Genomic DNA, 18439 nt, shown 5'->3' on the forward strand with positions numbered 1-18439 from the left:
AAGCTTTTGCTGTCAGCCTTGTTTTCAAAGACAAAAGTGTTGAAAATTTCAAATACTTGGGGACCTGCTACAGTGAGCACAATGCCTCACATCAGGCTGTGCTTGCAGACCAAAAGCTGCAACAGAGAGTTTAAACTGTTGCTTAAACACCCTCCAATTCTCATTGACGTTACCGGTAATCAAAAGTTGTTGAGGTGCCTTGATGCCTTCCATCCCAGGCTTCGAAGTTTTACTGCACATTGAGCATCAGATGCCAGTAGCTAGCAAGGTTAGTAGCAAAGCTATGTTTTCTTCCTAATCCTTCAAAGTTATCTTTAGTGGTTCGGATTTTTTCCTGCAGAATCTTCGAATTCTTAGTAAATCATCAATCCTTGTACCATGCCATGTTATGTAGACTGGACGGAGTGAATGATGAACTACAGAACATCTAGTTTAAATAATTTATTATGGAACAACTGCATGATAAGATAACGAGGATAAATAAAATAATAAACTACTAACACTAATTAACTATTGTAGAGCTAATGCAAAATATCTCTATCCTCCAGTACAACCTGCACCCAACTCCCAGACTACAGGGTAACATAGTGGGTTTACACTGCCACCTAGTGGTTGGAGGTTGTGCATAACATTATGTACAAACGTGCTTTATGTATATCATCACAGAGTAATTTTCCTTTGACTCTTGCAGGCAGAATCCAAACTATCAAGATGAATGTGCTCCCAAGAATTGTATTTTTATTTCAGTGTATCCCCAGTCTTTTTGCCCAAATAATTTTTTATCACAGTTAACAAATTAATTTCAGCTTTTTATCTGGGTGGGCAAGTGTCTCAGAGTCCACAGCGTTCTGCTTCAGAGAGACAGGGCATCGGGAGGTTTGGCCCTCCTGATCCTGTTTTATTATTGGGCTACCAACATACAGAAAATCCTGCAATGGCTTCATGACCCTTGCTTGAATTTGAGTATAATTGGGTATAACCTCTTCCCTACGTGCCATAATTACGGCACCACTGCCCTTCTCCCCTGCAGGTTTTTCCTTGAGTCCTGTGCCCATCTCCTCCCTCAGGATTTGGAAACAGTTCCAGCAGCACTTCAACCTTCTCTCACTGTCTTCATTGACCCCGATCTGTGATAATCACCTCTTTTTGCCTTTGGGCTCCGATCCGCCGTGCAGATCTTGGGGGGCAGGAGGTCTTGTGCACTTTGGGGACTTGTTTTTAGAAGGAAGTTTTGCCAGCCTTGAGAAGGCGGCAGACAAATGTACTTTGACCAGCGCCAACCTTTTCCATTTCTTTCAAATTCGAGATTTGTCACGTAAGTGTTTTTCTTCCTTCCCCCTGACCCCACCCTCTTCATTGTTAGGAAGCTCCTGTCTTTGGCACAACACAACAGAGAGTTTATCTCAAACCCTTTTGGCATTATTCTTTCTTCAGATCCTGCCATACTGTCACCAAGAATATCTGGAGAAAAATATTGGTGTTCTGACAAAGTAGTTCCATTGTCTGGAATGCTTCGAGGTGGTGATCTGTGCAGTCCTGGGTGGAGCGGGTGGCCAGGTTTATGGTAATCTGCTGCATCTTCCACAACCTTGCTATTATGATGACGAGTCCCACCAACAAGTCCTTCGGCGAGCATGTCAGGTGGAGAAAGAAGAGGAGTAATGGAGGAGGAAACTGGAACCTCTTCACTTTGGACAGGCTATCCATGAGCCTCCACTCATTCTCCAGTCTCCTAAAATCTCATTCCCAGATTACCATTCTCTCCCTCTGCTACGGGTCATCACAGCATCCTCCTGGCTAAAATCCTAAAATAAAAGACAACACCACAAATAAAAATTGAATAACAACTTCATCCAACAATGCTTCCAATAAAACTTCAAACAGAACTATTTATCCATGGGCATATCCTTTGCCTGATCTGGTTATCCAAAACAGTGAGGTCTCAGTGCCTGCAGCATGACTAGTGGAAGGCTGCTGGCTTTCAGTAGAGGAGACTGCAGATGACCTTGTAGCTTGTCCTCAAACTGCTCTTAGCCTTGAGGGTCTGGCTTTGAACAGCTCCACCTTGGCATTGGTGGCAGCAATCTGGGCTGGCAGGTTGAAAGGGTACATCAAGATCATAGAACATAGAACATAGAACATAGAACAGTACAGCACAGAACAGGCCCTTCGGCCCTCAATGTTGTGCCGAGCCATGATCACCCTACTCAAACCCACGTATCCACCCTATACCCGTAACCCAACAACCCCCCCCCCTTAACCTTACTTTAATTAGGACACTACGGGCAATTTAGCATGGCCAATCCACCTAACCCGCACATCTTTGGACTGTGGGAGGAAACCGGAGCATCCGGAGGAAACCCACGCACACAGGGGGAGGACGTGCAGACTCCACACAGACAGTGACCCAGCCGGGAATCGAACCTGGGACCCTGGAGCTGTGAAGCATTTATGCTAACCACCATGCTACCCTGCTGCCCCAATCACTGGCGGAGCATTTTGAAAAACTTTATTTATAGGATGTGGGCAACGCTAGCTAGGCCAGCATGTATTGCCCATCCCTACTTGCCCTTGAAAAGGTAGTGGTGGGCTGCCTTCTGGAATCGCTCCAGTACCTGATGTGTAGGTACACCCACAATGCTGTTAGGCTTGGAGTTCCAGGATTTTGACCCAGTGACAAGTTGTTATGCTCCAGTAAAGCCAGAAAGCAAATCCTGGACTTCTTCAAATCCAGATTTATTCTGAGCAGTAATCACTTCTCTATTTAACTCACCTAATCCCACCTGCAATCCCTTTATATGGTACAGTCTATTTAAACATTAAGCGCTTGATCTAACCAGAATAAAACAGAGTCCATTCTGGATGGGATTAGCAGTGCTGGAACGACCTGATATCGAACAGCACTCTGTCTTCTTTTCCTGCTTAATGGGGGAAGGTCCCCTGAGGCCGCACTGAGCATCATTTCCTGCTCTGAGGAGCTCCAACAAGCAGAACTCTTCAGTGCACGAAGAGGTCGGGACACCATTTTTAAATGATGCCCCAATCTCACGACCCTCTGAAACAATCCCCGGATCTCCCCAACACCCCAACTCACCTGTTGGAGGATTCTTGGGCACCCCACCACACCCTATCTCCTACAGGCAAGGCACTTCCGGGCCTGCTACCTGGTGCGGGCACAATACCAGCGTGGCACATTGACACTGCCAGATTATCGAGGTGGCACTGCCAGGGCGCCAGACTGGGAGACCACCCCCCCACCCCCAGGTACTGTTCTGCCCACTTCCCGTTTGTGGGGACCAGTACTGAACGACACCAAGCTGGGGTCTGCTTGTTAGATCTTGGTAGGTGTAACAGCAATCGGGAACCCCGGGGGAGGTCTCTCATGGGATTCACCAGCCATGTCCCACCCCTACTCCAGCGGGACTCTGGCGTAGGTCGCGCCCTAAGTGAAATCTATTAAGCAATAAAAACAATTAAAGCACAATTCTAACTCAAATTCTGGGGAACTTAACTCTTTCCTACCAACAGTGAAAAACGGCGATTTATTTCCAAATCAGGGGTGAAATTCTCCGACCCCCAGCAGGGATCGGAGAATCACCTGGAGCCGCCGAAAATCCCGCCCCGCCGTGGCAGAGATTCTCCGCCACCCGGGAATTGGCAGGGGCGGGAATCACGCCACTCCGATCGGCGAGGCACCTGCGCCGATTCTCCGGCCCGGGTGGGCCAAAGTCCCGCCGCTGGGAGGCCTCTCCCGCCGCCGAGGTTTGAACCACCCCTGCTGGCAGCGGAATCGGCGCCGTGACCGGGCCCCCGGGGTCCTAGGGGGGGCGCGGGCCGATCGGACCCCGGGGGGTGCCCCCACGGTGGCCAGGCCCGCGATCGGGGCCCCCCGCTCAGACTCCGGGCCAGTGCCCTGGGTGCACTCTTTCTCATCCGCCACCGCCACGGCCTCCGCCATGGCGGAAGCGGAAGAGAAACCCATCATCGCGCATGCGCCTGTGGTGAAGTCAGCGGCGAAAGCCTTTTGGCCAGCCCCGCTGCCGGGCGGCAGGCCTGAAAGGCCGCTGGCACCGGTTTTTGCGCCAGTCTTCTGGTGCCAACCGCTCCGGCACGGGGCTAGCTGCCAAAGGTGCGGAGAATTCCCCCCCTTTGGGGAGGCCCGACCCCGGAGTGGTTGGCGCCACTCCCCTACTCCGGGACCCCCCGTCACGCCGGGTAGGGGAGAATCCCACCCCAGGACAGTGAAAGACTTGGAGGGGAAACTCCAGGTGGAGATGTTCCCATGTGACTGCAGCTTTTCTCCTTTGAGATCAGGCCAACCTTTTCACTTGGCGGACTATATTTGCATATTTTTTCACTAACGATGTTATGGAGTAAATTTCAGAAAGATGAGGCGGAGTTCCCCGTGCCAGAAACTAAATGCTGATGCCAGGACTCAATTGGTGGTGTTCTTCGACAGCACAATTGGCATCGTTCCCAGATCAATCCTCTGCCCATTAATTAAGGGACGAGCACCAAAGGCACATGGAACAAGATCGATTCCAATGAAAAACAGTGTCTCATTCAATGGATTTGGCATTGACACTCGAGAGGCTGACAAGCTACAACCGCATATTTGCACTCCACTCCCCACACACACATCCCAGCCAACAAATGGCAGCATGGGAAGCACAGTAAGAAGTCTTACAACACCAGGTTAAAGTCCAACAGGTTTGTTTCAAACACGAGCTTTCGGAGCACGGCTCCTTCTTCAGGTGAATGGAAAGGCTTGTTCCAGAAATGTTTATATAGACACAGTCAGAGATGCCCCGGAATGCGAGCACCTGCAGGCAATCAAATCATCAAAGATGCAGAGAGAGAGGTAACTCCAGGTTAAAGAGGTGTGAATTGTCCCAAGCCAGTTCAGTCGGTAGGCCTCTGCAAGTCCAGGCTTGTTGGTGGGGGCCGAATGTAATGCGACATGAATCCCAGATCCCGGTTGAGTCCGCATTCATGCGTGCGGAACTTTGCATGCGGACTCAACCGGGATCTGGGATTCATGTCGCATTACATTCGGCCCCCACCAACAAGCCTGGACTTGCAGAGGCCTACCGACTGAACTGGCTTGGGACAATTCACACCTCTTTAACCTGGAGTTACCTCTCTCTCTGCATCTTTGATGATTTGATTGCCTGCAGGTGCTCGCATTCCGGGGCATCTCTGACTGTGTCTATATAAACATTTCTGGAACAAGCCTTTCCATTCACCTGAAGAAGGAGCCGTGCTCCGAAAGCTCGTGTTTGAAACAAACCTGTTGGACTTTAACCTGGTGTTGTAAGACTTCTTACTGTGCTCACCCCAGTCCAACGCCGGCATCTCCACATCATAGCATGGGAAGCGACACCCGATTCATGGATACCGAGCTCGAGACCCTACTCGATGCAGTGGTGGGCCGCCCTGCACTCTGGGGTGGGGAGCCGGTTGCCTTCTGCCGCCGTGCACCGAGCCTGGCCGCAGGTGGGACAGGTCATGAACGCCATGGGCAACACTGCCAGGACTGGCCATGAGTGCAGGAAGAAACCGCACAACCTCCTCAGGGCGGCCAGGGTGAATAGGTAGCGATGTGCCCCTGGCACCAACCCCTGTCCCACATACGCACAACCCCACCTTCCCCCTATGCAGTGGGAGGGAACTAAATCCCCACCCTGCACCAGCTACCAGCACCCATACCGGCCACTATGGCCGGGTGCCCTTGCCCTGAAAGCCGGCAGCTACTCACCCCTGTGCTGCAGTAGTCCTGAGCGTGGCCCAGTCACAGAAGGCCATGGCTAGGGGTGTTGGTGGCATTGCCTGGGCGCTGGCCGACTTGGCTCAGACCTAAGGGAGATGGCACAGTTACTGGCTGATGTGGAACAGTCCCAGAGGGAGGTAGTCCACTCCCTGTGCTCCATGGCCACGAGCATCGAGACCCTGGTTGGGCCGGGCGTGGGCTTCCAGGACTGGCAGCGGTAGGTGGTTGGGGAGCCTCGGGAGTTAGCTCCGCCCGCACCTCCATCCCATGGAGCAGCCCGGGGTCCATGGGGCACCCCGAGGGAGGAAGAAGTGATGGGGCCCGTTCCGGTGACTCTCGCAGTGGCGGTGCCGGCACACCGCAGCAACTCAGACTTCCCTCCTCTTGTCCCTGGCGCATCTGCTGGACAGCGGGCAGAAAAGGGCACGCCACTTGGGACACCCGAGCAGCAGCCGGGACCATCCAGGCCCGGTCGCCCCAGAAGATGGCCGCCAACGGGGACACAGGTCACAGGGCAGGAATCACAGCGGGCCGCATCTAATCCTGATGTACCACCTGGGGATCCATCTAGGCATAGTGTTAGGCCCCTTAGGACCAGAAAGGTAGACACCAGGTAAGTTGGCATGGGTGCAGGGCTCAGTATAACTATAGGGGCTTATGGAAAGCTCTATATATTTGTTCAGATTAAACACCTGAACAGAACGTTATAACCTGCTTCAGTGCACTGTCAGAAGAGTTGAGGGATGGGGTGGTCTGCGCTGGTCACAAATAGGGGGGAATGGGCAGACGTTGGGGGTGGGCTTGGCCCAGGGACCGCAGTTAAACCAAGGTTCACCGCTCCAGTGGCCCACCACCACAGACTGGGTCGCAGCAGGGGGTGGTTTGCGCAAGGAAGGTGTTCATGGGAGGGAGTGGTCGGCCGTGGGGGAGAGAATGGGATGTCTATGCCGTTGGCCAATCCTCCTAGTCGATAAACCTGGAGGTGATTAGAGCATCCCGTGCGTGTCAGCCCTGGTGCACACACTGTGCGGCCTCCTGTGCCTGCCCAGGCCCATGTCCTGCCATCCTCGCCCTCCCCCACATCCTCCTTGTTGGACGAGATCAGGCGTTCATCCTCCTCCTCCCGCATGACGCCTCTCTGCAGTGTGATGTTGTGGAGGACGCAGGAGGCCACCACCATGTGGGAGACTCTCCTAGCGCCAGACTGGAGGGTCCCTCCAGAGCAGATCAGGCACCTGAACCGTATCTTCAGGATGTCAAAGAGCCACTCGATCACGGCCCTAGTTTCAGCATGGGCTCATTGTAGCGGGCCTCGACATGGGTCTGTGGCCTCTGGATAGACGTCATTGGCCATGACCATAGCGGATAAGTTTTGTTGCCCAGGAACCAATCCTGGAGCCAGGGGGCATCTCGAAGCAGTCAGGAACCACTGAGTGTGCCAGGATGAAGGCATCATGCACACTGCCCAGGTATTGGGCACAGACATGCATGATGCACAGCTGAAGATCACACGTTCATCGAGTGGAACCCCTTTTGATTTGTGAAGACCAGCCTGTCATGGGCCGGCGCTTGGAGGGGACATTCATCCTGTCGATCACCCCCTGGACCCGAGGCACCTCGACGATGACAGCAAATCCTATTGCCCGGGCATCCGGTGGCGACTGGGCATATATGGCCTCCATGACGCCACAGATGCACCGACGTCTGTGAGATTCCAGATAGGTCGCCACTCAGTATCTGGTAGGACCCTGTTGTGCAAAGGTTCATGGATACCTTCATCTTGAAGGCCACCGGGAGCTGGTGTCCTCCCCCATTCCCCCACGGTGCCAGGTGCACCATCATCTGGCAGATATGTCGCACTGTCGCCCTGCTCAGCCGGAGTCGTTAATGGCATGCCCGGTCCGTCAGGTCCTTAAATGACAGGTGCCGGTACACACAAGGCCTCATGTGATGCCTCCCTTGCACCTCCTCCTCGGCCTGTTGAGCAGCCGGCTCCCCATCCTCACTGGCTGGCTTCTGTTCGTCTGGGGCAGGCTCCGCTGCTGCAAGGTCGTCCTCGAACAACACCAGCTCGAACAGTCTCAGTGCATCTCCCAGGCCGGCGGCGACTAGGATGATGGCCACCATTGCTGGTTGGATTCCGAAGCCAAAGGGGTGAAAGTCAGATATCTTGGCATGGTGCTTACCCCTGTGCCCAACCAGATGCACCAGGCTACTTGCTGGGACCAGTCTGTACAGCAGTTGCTGACCCATATGTCCCCCTACCCCCGCTTCACCATCCCCACACCCACACCCGGCCGTTCCCCTGGCATTCTGCCCATCGTACCCCTGGCCCCACCGGTGCCCGTCCCTGCTGCCAGGGGTACCAGTGGCTCGCACAATCCATGTCAGCGGTAGGCTCCACGGCCTCCATTGGCTGCCCTCATGCAGGGGCTGCTGTGGCCGCTACCCTTGGGTGGGCTGCGTACTGCCGGTTTGGGGGGAGGGGTGGCTGGAATACGGGGTGTGGGGAGGGCACCCATACGCTGGTGTCTCCGTCGGGCGCCCTCCTGCAGGGGCTGCTGTGGCCGCTACCCTTGGGTGGGCTGCATGCGGCTGTTTGGGGGAGGGGGGCTGGATTGAGGGGGGTGGTGGGGTGGGGGTACCCAATGCTGGTGTTACTCAGGACGACCATGGGCCACGATGGATAGTCGGTGGCATGCGCAGCAAGGTGGCTCCTTTGCAGGCCGTGGCAACGGCGGTTCATGCCTTGACACCCCGGCCCTGTGGTGGGTCACCCCAACCCCATGGCCCATCTCCTGGTCACCCCCCGCTGTCTCCCCAATCTTGGCGGAACCGCCCACACCACCTCCCGGCCCTGCCAGCAGCAGGACCAGCAACCTCTGTGTGTCCTACCTCCTCTCTCTCCCTCATCGGCCATGGCGACTGTTTCCTGATTTTTAAAACCAGAAATGAAACTTGTCATCAGTAATTTCCCCCAGCAGGGTCGGAGCATCATGAAGAATACCGGGTCAGGCCCGCTATTGATATGCAAACAGCGTTTACTGTACGTGCAGAGTAGAATGCATTGACACTGCTGTCGAGGTGCCGGATCATGGCAATCTAGTGTTGCCTTCATCATGATTTTAGCTTCCCGATCGATTCTCCGCCCAATTTCCTTTCACGATTTTGGCATCGGCCCAAGGAGGATCCCGTCCACGGGTTAGCACAAAAATAATTTCAAAAGCAGTCATAGAATTTACAGTGCAGGAGACCACGAATGCCACCGCAAAGCTCATTCCCCCAGTTTTGGTGAGGTAGGGGTCTCAGAGGAAGGCGCAGTATAAAGAATGAGAGTGGTGGGCAGTGCAGACATTATGGGGTCATCTCACCTGAAATGGAAATGTCAAAGCAAGAGTGCCCATTGAAACTCCAATCCAGAGGGCAGCACGGTAGCATGGTGGTTAGCATAAATGCTTCACAGCTCCAGGGTCCCAGGTTCGGTTCCCGGCTGGGTCACTGTCTGTGCGGAGTCTGCACGTCCTCCCCGTGTCTGCGTGGGTTTCCTCCGGGTGCTCCGGTTTCCTCCCACAGTCCAAAGATGTGCGGGTTAGGTGGATTGGCCATGCTAAATTGCCCGTAGTGTTCTAAAAAGTAAGGTTAAGGGGGGGTTGTTGGGTTACGGGTATAGGGTGGATACGTGGGTTTGAGTAGGGTGATCATGGCTCGGCACAACATCGAGGGCCGAAGGGCCTGTTCTGTGCTGTACTGTTCCAGAGGGCGTCACGCTGCAGGTCTCCATTGTTTCATCAGCCTGGCTAGAGTGTACATTGACTATGTGCTGATTGAATGTACTGATATGCTGTCTTCCTCCCACAGGTAGGCCATTCGCAAGATTCTCCAGGGACCCGAAAGACTCCCATTTAGCCACTGAGACCTGCACCCTCATCTCAGCCTCTCACTCTGAACCAGGCACCCAGGTACTGCACTGTGGTGAGTGCATGTCACATTCACATGAGGAGCAGGCCAAGGCAAGGCACCGAGAATTGGAGTACATCAGGACTGACACAAAAGCAGAGTCAGCAATCTGCCCTGTACCACTGCCAGCGAAGGGGGAAGGGGGAGGGGGGTGGGGTGAACCAACACCCACAACGTAAGTTTAATGCACCTTGAGGACAACAGGGTTTCTCATGGGTGACATTATTTCCATTCATTATTGTAAACTTTCTTTATGATGTGATCATTAACACCAAAAAATGTTATGTTCATTTGTAGTTACTTTGAATATGAGGTAAGGATTGTTTTTGTTTTAATGGCCTGAGTATGGTTGTCATGGATGCAGAGAACAGCAGAGGCTTGTAACCTTGTTACATAGTCCGCTGATGGACTTTGGGGGCTTGCGTTTGCTCATCACAAATGTCTGGTAAAGTAGTTGTGCCCTTGGCATGAACTAGATTTGATACCTTGGCAGCCGAAATGAAGGTATGCACAATCAAGGCCAGCCTGGTGTCTCTGCCCCCCAGAAAATTCCTCAGTGGAGTCATCCTTATCGGCATGTTCAGCCACTTTGCTATCCTTGCCACCAGTGGTGGGTCCCCCCTTGCCAAAGCCAGATTGTGCAGAGCGCAGCATACAACCACTACAAGCGACATGTGCTCTGGAGGATATTGCAGTGCTCCCCCGATCAGTGCAAACATTTGAACCTCATCTTCAGCAACCCAATGTTCCTCTCCATCAATGTCCTTATGGAGGTACAACTCCTTTTGTACTTCTCCCCTGCTTCTGTTGTTGGGTGCCAGACTGGGGTAACGAGCTACCTTTTAAGGGGATTGTCGTTGTCACCCCAGAGCCAGAAATGCAGAAGGCCCTGAACATGCACTCTGCTGAAATCCTCCAACAAGTTGGCAAGAAAATTTAGTCCTGAAAAGAACTAGCCCGGCACAGAGTGCAACAAAAACAAAGAGAAACCTCTCAAATCTCATTAATGTAACAGCACTAAACTCTCACCCAGACTAACAGTGACTATGCTCCAGAGGCCTTTTATGATAAATTGATGAAAATGCATGGGCCATTTGATGACCGCAAAGTAGCACGGCAACGTAAAATCCCTTTCAATAGAGTATTTAATGGCTTCATTGGCCCTTTAATTGTCAGCGGACTCAGTTCCCAATCTCGCGTGTGCTGCTGACTGTAACATTAAGCACATGTGCGATTACATCGGGACATATGCCCAATGTTTCTCATGTGATTTCACACAAGATCGGGTTGGGTGTGTGCCCGCTTGCATCACATATGGCCACTGTGTGCAGATCCCCTTGCTCTAAAGTACACGGAGTGCCAGTGTCTGAGCTGGTGACCGCCTATGTCACCTGAAATGACAACACTTTTTCCTTCAGAGGCCTGAGGCTGTTCATACCCTTCATTTTGATGCTGCGCTGGTTGACCAAGCTTGGCTATCTGAAAATAGGTGTGGCTTGGGGATAGGGGAAAGGGGGTGGGGGGGGGGCGGGCAGAAAGCAACGTGCCCGTTTTCACACCATCTGTAGCTTGCATTTCCTGCCAGATAGCAGGATGAGGGTGAAGTGGGATTTCAGAAGGTGGATAAGGCAGCAACATACCTTCAGTTCTCAGTGATGGCGAAGGCAATAGCCTGTGAATCAATGGTTCCTTCAAAGGCCTCGGGAGATGCAGGAATGTGTCCCCACTGCTGGCTCTCTGCTTCTGTCACCTATACATCCTGCAAAAGAAATGGAAGACTGTTGGTGATTGATGTACCATCAATTGGACGCGAGACTCGATGAAGGTCCAAACTTAGGCTTTAATCAGCTAGATGTTAGCCCGGTGGTCGACTACAGTGAAAGGCCAACCGCCGGGACTTCTGGGTACTTATACCCCGCCTTGGAGGCGGGGTCTACTTGCCTCTCGACTAATTGGTGAGCAGTCACATGACTAGTCTCAGCCAATCAGCCGAGAGGCACATGACCAGCCAGAGCCAATGGGAAACCAGTGCTCTGCACCAATGGCAGCGCTCCTAGTCATACCACCACAGTGATTTTTTTGCAATGTGTCTGGGTGATGTGCGGTAACTGAACAGCTAGGAGTATGTGAAAGCTGTGGAATGTGGGTATGAGGTTGCAGCATTTTTAAGTGTGTGAAGGTGGTGTGAAGCTCTAAATATTAGGCAAGAATCCTGTTTTCTCATTGGCGAGTGATGGGGATGTGGCACCTTGAGCAACATGAGGGGTTGGCGGTGCGGTGATAGGAAATATCATTGGAAGATGCATTTACTGACCTTTTTGTGGCAGTGCAGCCAGATCCTCAAGGTCAGTTTCCTGGAATTCACCTCCCTGCGCACCTTCTCTCAAACCCTTCATAGGGTATTCCTTGATGACCTCCTGGCCCCTGTGTGTGATTATAACCACTGACCTCCTTTGACCTCCTGGACTAAAGCCTCCCATGCTGCATCAGGGAATCTGGAACGCCGCTTCCTGGCATGTGCAATACTAGTTGTCTTCCTCCATCCCTGAAAGACTCTCCAAAACAGTGCTGCTGCAGCCTAATTGCACCTTGCCTTTAAAAGGTGCAGGCTGCCTTTAATAAATGCAGGTTAGCTGGAGATTGTGCCAGCCACACATGGAACCAGGCCCTGTGCTGAGCGAAGTCAGCCAACAGCAAAGTTTTCATACTGCCTGCATCACCTCAACTGGGGACAGGGTAATCATGCATCGCAATCCCTGCACCCGCATCTCGGCCCAATCGGACTTTTAGCCCAAAGCCTGTTGAGTAGGCAAGAGAGAAAGCTGTTATAGTGCTTGAGGCTCTAAAGGGTCACTATCTGGAATAATTTGTCCAGTTTTCTTTCTCTAAAATGCTGAGAGATAGAAGCTCTGGGAAAGTTTCAGAGGAGGACCACTAGATTGATAACCTTGTTTAAAAGTTCCTCTTTACCATAAGGCTTAGAGAAGCTAGATTTTCTTACTCTGGAAATGTGTAATTTTTAGGGCAATATGTTTTGAAATATTTCAAATATGTGTCCATGTAATTAGACTATTTGTATTCAATAGGTTAGCTCCCACCTGCCCTCCAAACCCATCACCCCAGCTCCCTCACTCCCCCCTCCCTAGGCTGCCCAATCCCTCACAGTCCAAAAAGGCCCAATGTGCATCTCTCTGGCAGCCATCTTCTCTTCTTCATAGACTTGCCTGCAGTACTGGCAGTTACCATTACCGAGTTCTGGTACTGCTGTGACTGCTAGAGCTGACGGCCAATCAGATTAGCCGGCTAATCTGATTGGCCGTAGGCTTTCATGGGTGGGAGACCTCCTCCCACTGAGGAGCGGAATCCCACTGTCACCTAGTTTATCCCACCACCAACACCTTATGGATGCAGGGAGGGTTTCTTTCAGATGAGCCAGATGCTCGCATCCCCACCATACACACCCACCCCCATCCTCCCAGAAGGTGCGAATATTCTTTACAAGGATGGATATCAGAGGTTATACCTGTCAGGAAAGATTGAACAACCTGGGCCCCTTTTCCCTTGAAAAGAGAAGCTGAGGGGTGACCTGATAAATGGCTTTCAGATTCCAGTGTTTAACTGGGTAGAGGTAGACAAGTAGTTTCCACCTACAGGCATGATCAGAACTAGGCGGCAGAAATATTAATAAATCCAGCTGGGAATTCAGGAGCCCTTTGAATCAAGAGGTTGATTTGACGACAACAATCTACCACAAGGAGCAGTCGGGGTAGATTGGGTAGGTACATTTAAGTGAATCGAGGTAAGCATACGAGGGAGAAAGAAAAAGAAGGATATGTTGATGAGGTTACATGAAGAAGGGTGAGGGGTAGCTCATGTGGAACATAAAGACCAGTATGAATTTGTTAGACCAAATGTTCTGTATCTCTGCTCTGAACACTTTGGACAGAATTGTCCCCCCCCTCCACGTCTGGTGGGAGAATCGCCGGGGCGCCAAGTGAATCCCGCCACGCCACCCCGGCACCCGCACGCGATTCTCCCACCCCCCCCCCAAACAAGTGCTGCGAGATTTACGGCTGGCCGCTGGGAGAATCGCTGCTCGCCGTTTGTAACGGGCGAGTGGCGATTCGCCAGCCCAGATGGGCTGAGCGGCCTGCCCAACACGACAGGTTCCCGCCGGTGCCATTCACACCTGGTCGGTGCCGGCAGGAACAGCGCGGGAATGCTGGGGGGCCGGCCTGTGGGAGGGGGAGGGGGGTTCTTGCACCGGGGGATACCTCAAAAGGGGTCTGGCCCACGATCGGTGCCCACCAATCGGCCGGCCGGCGTCTCTGAAGAAGGAGCTCCTTTCCTCCACCGCCCCGCAGGATCCATCCGACATCTTCTTGCGTGGCGGCCGCGGGGAGGACGGCAACCGTGCATGCGTGGGTTGGCGCCGGCCAACCTATGCATGCGCGGGTGACGTTTACGCGGCACCACTTTTACGTGGCACCAAGGCCCGGTGCGCGCAAATGACGCGGCGCGGCTCCTAGTCCCCCGGGGGTGGGAGAATAGGGGACTGGAAGCGGCCTCCGACGCCGGAGTGAAACACTCCGGTTTCCACTCTGGCGTCAGGACTTAGTCTCCCAATGGGAGAATTGCGCCCTTTGTATTCTTTATAACGGCAACTGTAATTTCCGGGAACTTATTTTGATTTCATTCAGGGATCAGTGAAGAATTTTACTGGATTCCTTTTCATGAATTCATCTGATTTTCTGGCCTCTCCCATGCTATTACATGGATGGAATTTTCCACTTTCTTTCCCGAAGTGCTGGATCAGGTGAGAAAAGCAGGATAGTTGGTATTTCTCTGTACATTTTCCAACACAGTGAGAAGTCTTACAACACCAGGTTAAAGTCCAACATGTTTGTTTCAAACACTAGCTTTCGGAGCACTGCTCCTTCCTCAGGAGAATCCACCATTCAATCCCGGTTTCCCACCTTTTTTAAAGGTGTCCCAATCTCCAGCACTAAAATTTAAATCACAAAACCGCTCCCCACAGATACAGGAAACTCCACCCCCTTCATGTTTCACGAGCATGGGGATCCCACCCTCCTCCATGCACCCAAAGAACCCCACCCCCTCTGCCATGGAACCCCCGACAATATCCCTTGGCCCACGCCTTGGCACTGCCTATTTTGTCTGTCTATAGGTTTACCTAGAAAGGTTCTTCCTCAATAAAGCTTAATTGTTTGGCTTATGCTCCATTATTCCCACACCTTGGGACTCAGATTGGCAATCTGGGTGTCACTGTACGCAGCATTGAAACTTCAAACTCCCAACACCACTATTTTGCAAGGAAGTGAAATCATGGAATGATGCAGCACAGTCGGAGGCCATTGAGCAAAATTGTGCCTGTGCTGACTCTTTGAGGGAGATGTCCAATTAACCCCATTCCATTATCCTCTCCCTACCGTCCTGCAAATGTTTCCCATTCAAGTGTTTAGCCAATTCCCTTCTGAAAGTTATTATCAAACCTGCTTCCACCACTCTTTCAGGCAGTGCATTCACAATCCTACTAACTTGCCACTTAAAACCAATTCTCATCTTACCTCTGGTTCTTTTATCAATTGTCTTAAATCTGCATCCTCTGTTCACCGATCCCTCTGCCACTGGAACCAGTTTCTCTTTATTCACTCACTAAAAACCCTTCTTCATGATGAGCACATCAATGAAATCACTCCTTGGCCTTCTCTGCTCTAAGGAAAACAAGCCAGCTCCTCCTGTCTCGCCACATAACGGAAGTGCTCTGGTATCAACTGAGTTAATCTCTTCTTCGCCTTCTTTCAGGTGTCCAGAATTCAACTGAATTCTCCCACTCGGGCTTAACCAGTCATTTAGAAAGATTTAGCATTGCTTTTTTTTATAAATTAAAAGAAAGATTTCCAATTAAGAGGCAATTTAGCGTGTCCAATCCACCTAACCTGCACATCTTTGGGTTGTGGGGGTGAGACCCATACAAGCATGTGGAGAATGTGCAAACTCCACACGGACAGAGACCCGGGGCTGGGATAGAACCCAGATCCTCAGTGCCGTGAGGCAGCTTTGCGAACGATTGCGCCACCGTGCCACACTTGATTTAGCTTGGCTTTCTTGTTTCTGTACTCTGTGTCTCTTTCTAAGCCAAGAACATCACAGGCTTTTTTGAACGCCTTCTCAACATGTGCTGCCACCTTCAAAGATTTTTGTATGCACGCCCCTATATCTCTGTTCCTGATCCCTTTTAAAACTGTACCATTTAGCTTATGTTCTCTCTCCACATTTTTCCTACCAACTTGCTTCACATTTCTCTGCATTAAATTTTATGTGCCAGTATATTGTGGATAAATGTGAACTTATTCACTTTGGACGGAGAGATACAATGGTAAAGTATTATTTAAATGGTGATAGATTGGGAAATGTTGGAGCACAAAGGGATTTAGGTCCTGGTACACCAATCACTGAAAGCAAGCATGCAGGTGCAGCAAGCAGTTAGGAAGGCAAATGGTATGTTGGCCTTCATTGCAAGAGGACTTGAGTATAGGAGTAAGGATCTTTTACTGCAGCTGTATAGGGCCTTAGTGAGACCACACCTAGAGTATTGTGTGCAGTTTTGGTCTCCTTATCTAAGAAAGGATATACTTGCCTTGGATGGAGTGCAGCGAAGGTGTTACAGGTGGGTGTTTTAGCTCCCACGAACAGCACGGGGGATCGTTGATTGATCTCCTCATGGGCTTTGTGGAGTAAGGGTTCCTGTATTGAGCAGTGGAGGCTCGCCCAATAGGGACTCGCTAGAGGGCCTTTAAATTCTGTGTCCCAGACGTGGACTGGCATTCCCGATGGTCCCGGGCCAGGAAGCTAACTATATATGGTGCAGCTGTGGGTTTATTTCTGGTCATCGATAGATCTGAAAAAGAATAGTGGTCCTAAAACTGACCCCTGGTGAAGCATCTCCCTCTAACCTGAAAAACAACTGTTTACCAACTGAACCACAGCTCACACACTCTTGATTGACTGGACAATATCCAGGCTTGAGCTGACAAGTGGCAAGTAACATTTGCATCGTAAAAATGCCAGGCAATGACCATCTCCAACAAGAGAGAATCTAACTACCCCTCCTTGACATTCAATGGCATTACCATCAGTGATCACTATCAACATCCTGGGGGTTACCATTGACCAGAAACTGAACTGGACTAGCCATATAAATACTGTGGCTACAAGATCAGCTCAGAGACTAGGAATCCGATGACGGATAACTCACCTTCTGACTCCCCAAAGCCTGTCCACTCTCTACAAGCAGCAAGAGTGGGAGCTGGGATGAGTCAGGGAGAGTAGGAGCTGGGATGAGGAGTGAGAGTGGGAGCTGCGATAAGAAGTGAGAGTGGGAGCTGGGATGAGGTGTGAGAGTAGGAGCTGGGATGAGGAGTGAGAGTGGGAGCTGGGATAAGGAGTGAGAGTGGGAGCTGGGATAAGGAGTGAGAGTGGGAGCTGGGATAAGGAGTGGGAGTTGGGATAAGAAGTGAGAGTGGGATCTGGGCTAAGGAGGGAGAGCGGAAACTGGGATAAGGAGTGAGAGTGGGAGCTGGGATAAGGAGTGGGAGCTGGGATAAAGAATGAGAGTGGGAGCTGGGATAAGGAGTGGGAGTAGGAGCTGGGATAAGGAGTGGGAGCTGGGATAAGGAGTGAGAGTGGGAGCTGGGATAGAGAGAGTGGCAGCTGGTATAAAGAGTGAGAGTGGGAGCTGTGATAAGGAGTGAGAGTGGGAACTGGGATAAGGAGTGGGAACTGGGATAAGGAGAGAGAGTGGGAACTGTGTTAAAGAGTGAGAGTGGGAGCTGGGATAAAGAGAGAGAGTGAGAGCTGGGATAAGGAGAGAGAGTGGAAGCTGGGATAAGGAGTGGGAACTGGGATAAGGAGAGAGAGTGGGAACTGTGATAAAGAGTGAGAGTGGGAACTGGGATAAGGAGAGAGAGTGGGAACTGTGATAAAGAGAGAGAGTGAGAGCTGGGATAAGGAGAGAGAGTGGGAACTGGGATAAGGAGTGGGAACTGGGATAAGGAGAGAGAGTGGGAACTGTGATAAAGAGTGAGAGTGGGAACTGGGATAAGGAGAGAGAGTAGGAACTGTGTTAAAGAGTGAGAGTGGGAGCTGGGATAAAGAGTGAGAGTGGGAACTGTGATAAAGAGAGAGAGAGAGAGCTGGGATAAGGAGAGAGAGTGGGAACTGTGATAAAGAGTGAGAGTGGGAGCTGGGATAAAGAGAGAGAGTGAGAGCTGGGATAAAGTGCACGATTCTCCGCTCCCCAGGCCGGGTGGTAGATTCGCGGGAGGGCCGCTCTGGCACCCCCCGCGATTCTCCCACCCCCCCAAAATAGTGTGCCGCATTTTGCGACACGCCGCTCGGAGAATCACGGGTCGCTGTTTTTCACGGCGACCCGCGATTCTCTGGCCGGATGGGCCGAGCGGCCTGCCGTTCCCGACCTGTTCATGCTGGCAGCAACCACACCTGGTCGCTGCCGGCGTGAACATATCGCGAAAGGTGAGTTTGGGACCTGTGGGGGGCGGAGAGGGGATTGAGCACCACGGCCGTGCTCGGGAGGGGACTGGCCCGCGATCGGTGTCTACCGATCGTCGGGCCGGCGTCTCCAAGAGACGCACACTTTCCCCTCTGCCCCCCCGCAAGATCAAGCTGCCA

General features: G+C 52.0%; 1 long non-coding RNA gene across 2 annotated transcripts in view; it reads right to left on the reverse strand.

Moving 5' to 3' along the window:
* Nucleotides 1–426: 426 nt before the first annotated feature.
* Nucleotides 427–18439, reverse strand: part of LOC119971681 — a 36684-nt gene continuing 18671 nt past the window's right edge. For both annotated transcript variants that reach the window (XR_005461893.1, XR_005461892.1), the window contains 2 exons: nt 11368–11486; nt 427–1805 (listed from right to left, as the gene is read on the reverse strand). This is a non-coding gene — a long non-coding RNA (uncharacterized LOC119971681). The remainder of the gene's footprint in view (nt 1806–11367; nt 11487–18439) is intronic.

This window comes from Scyliorhinus canicula, chromosome 9 (genome assembly GCF_902713615.1).
Source record: "Scyliorhinus canicula chromosome 9, sScyCan1.1, whole genome shotgun sequence".
Lineage (NCBI taxonomy): Eukaryota > Metazoa > Chordata > Chondrichthyes > Carcharhiniformes > Scyliorhinidae > Scyliorhinus > Scyliorhinus canicula.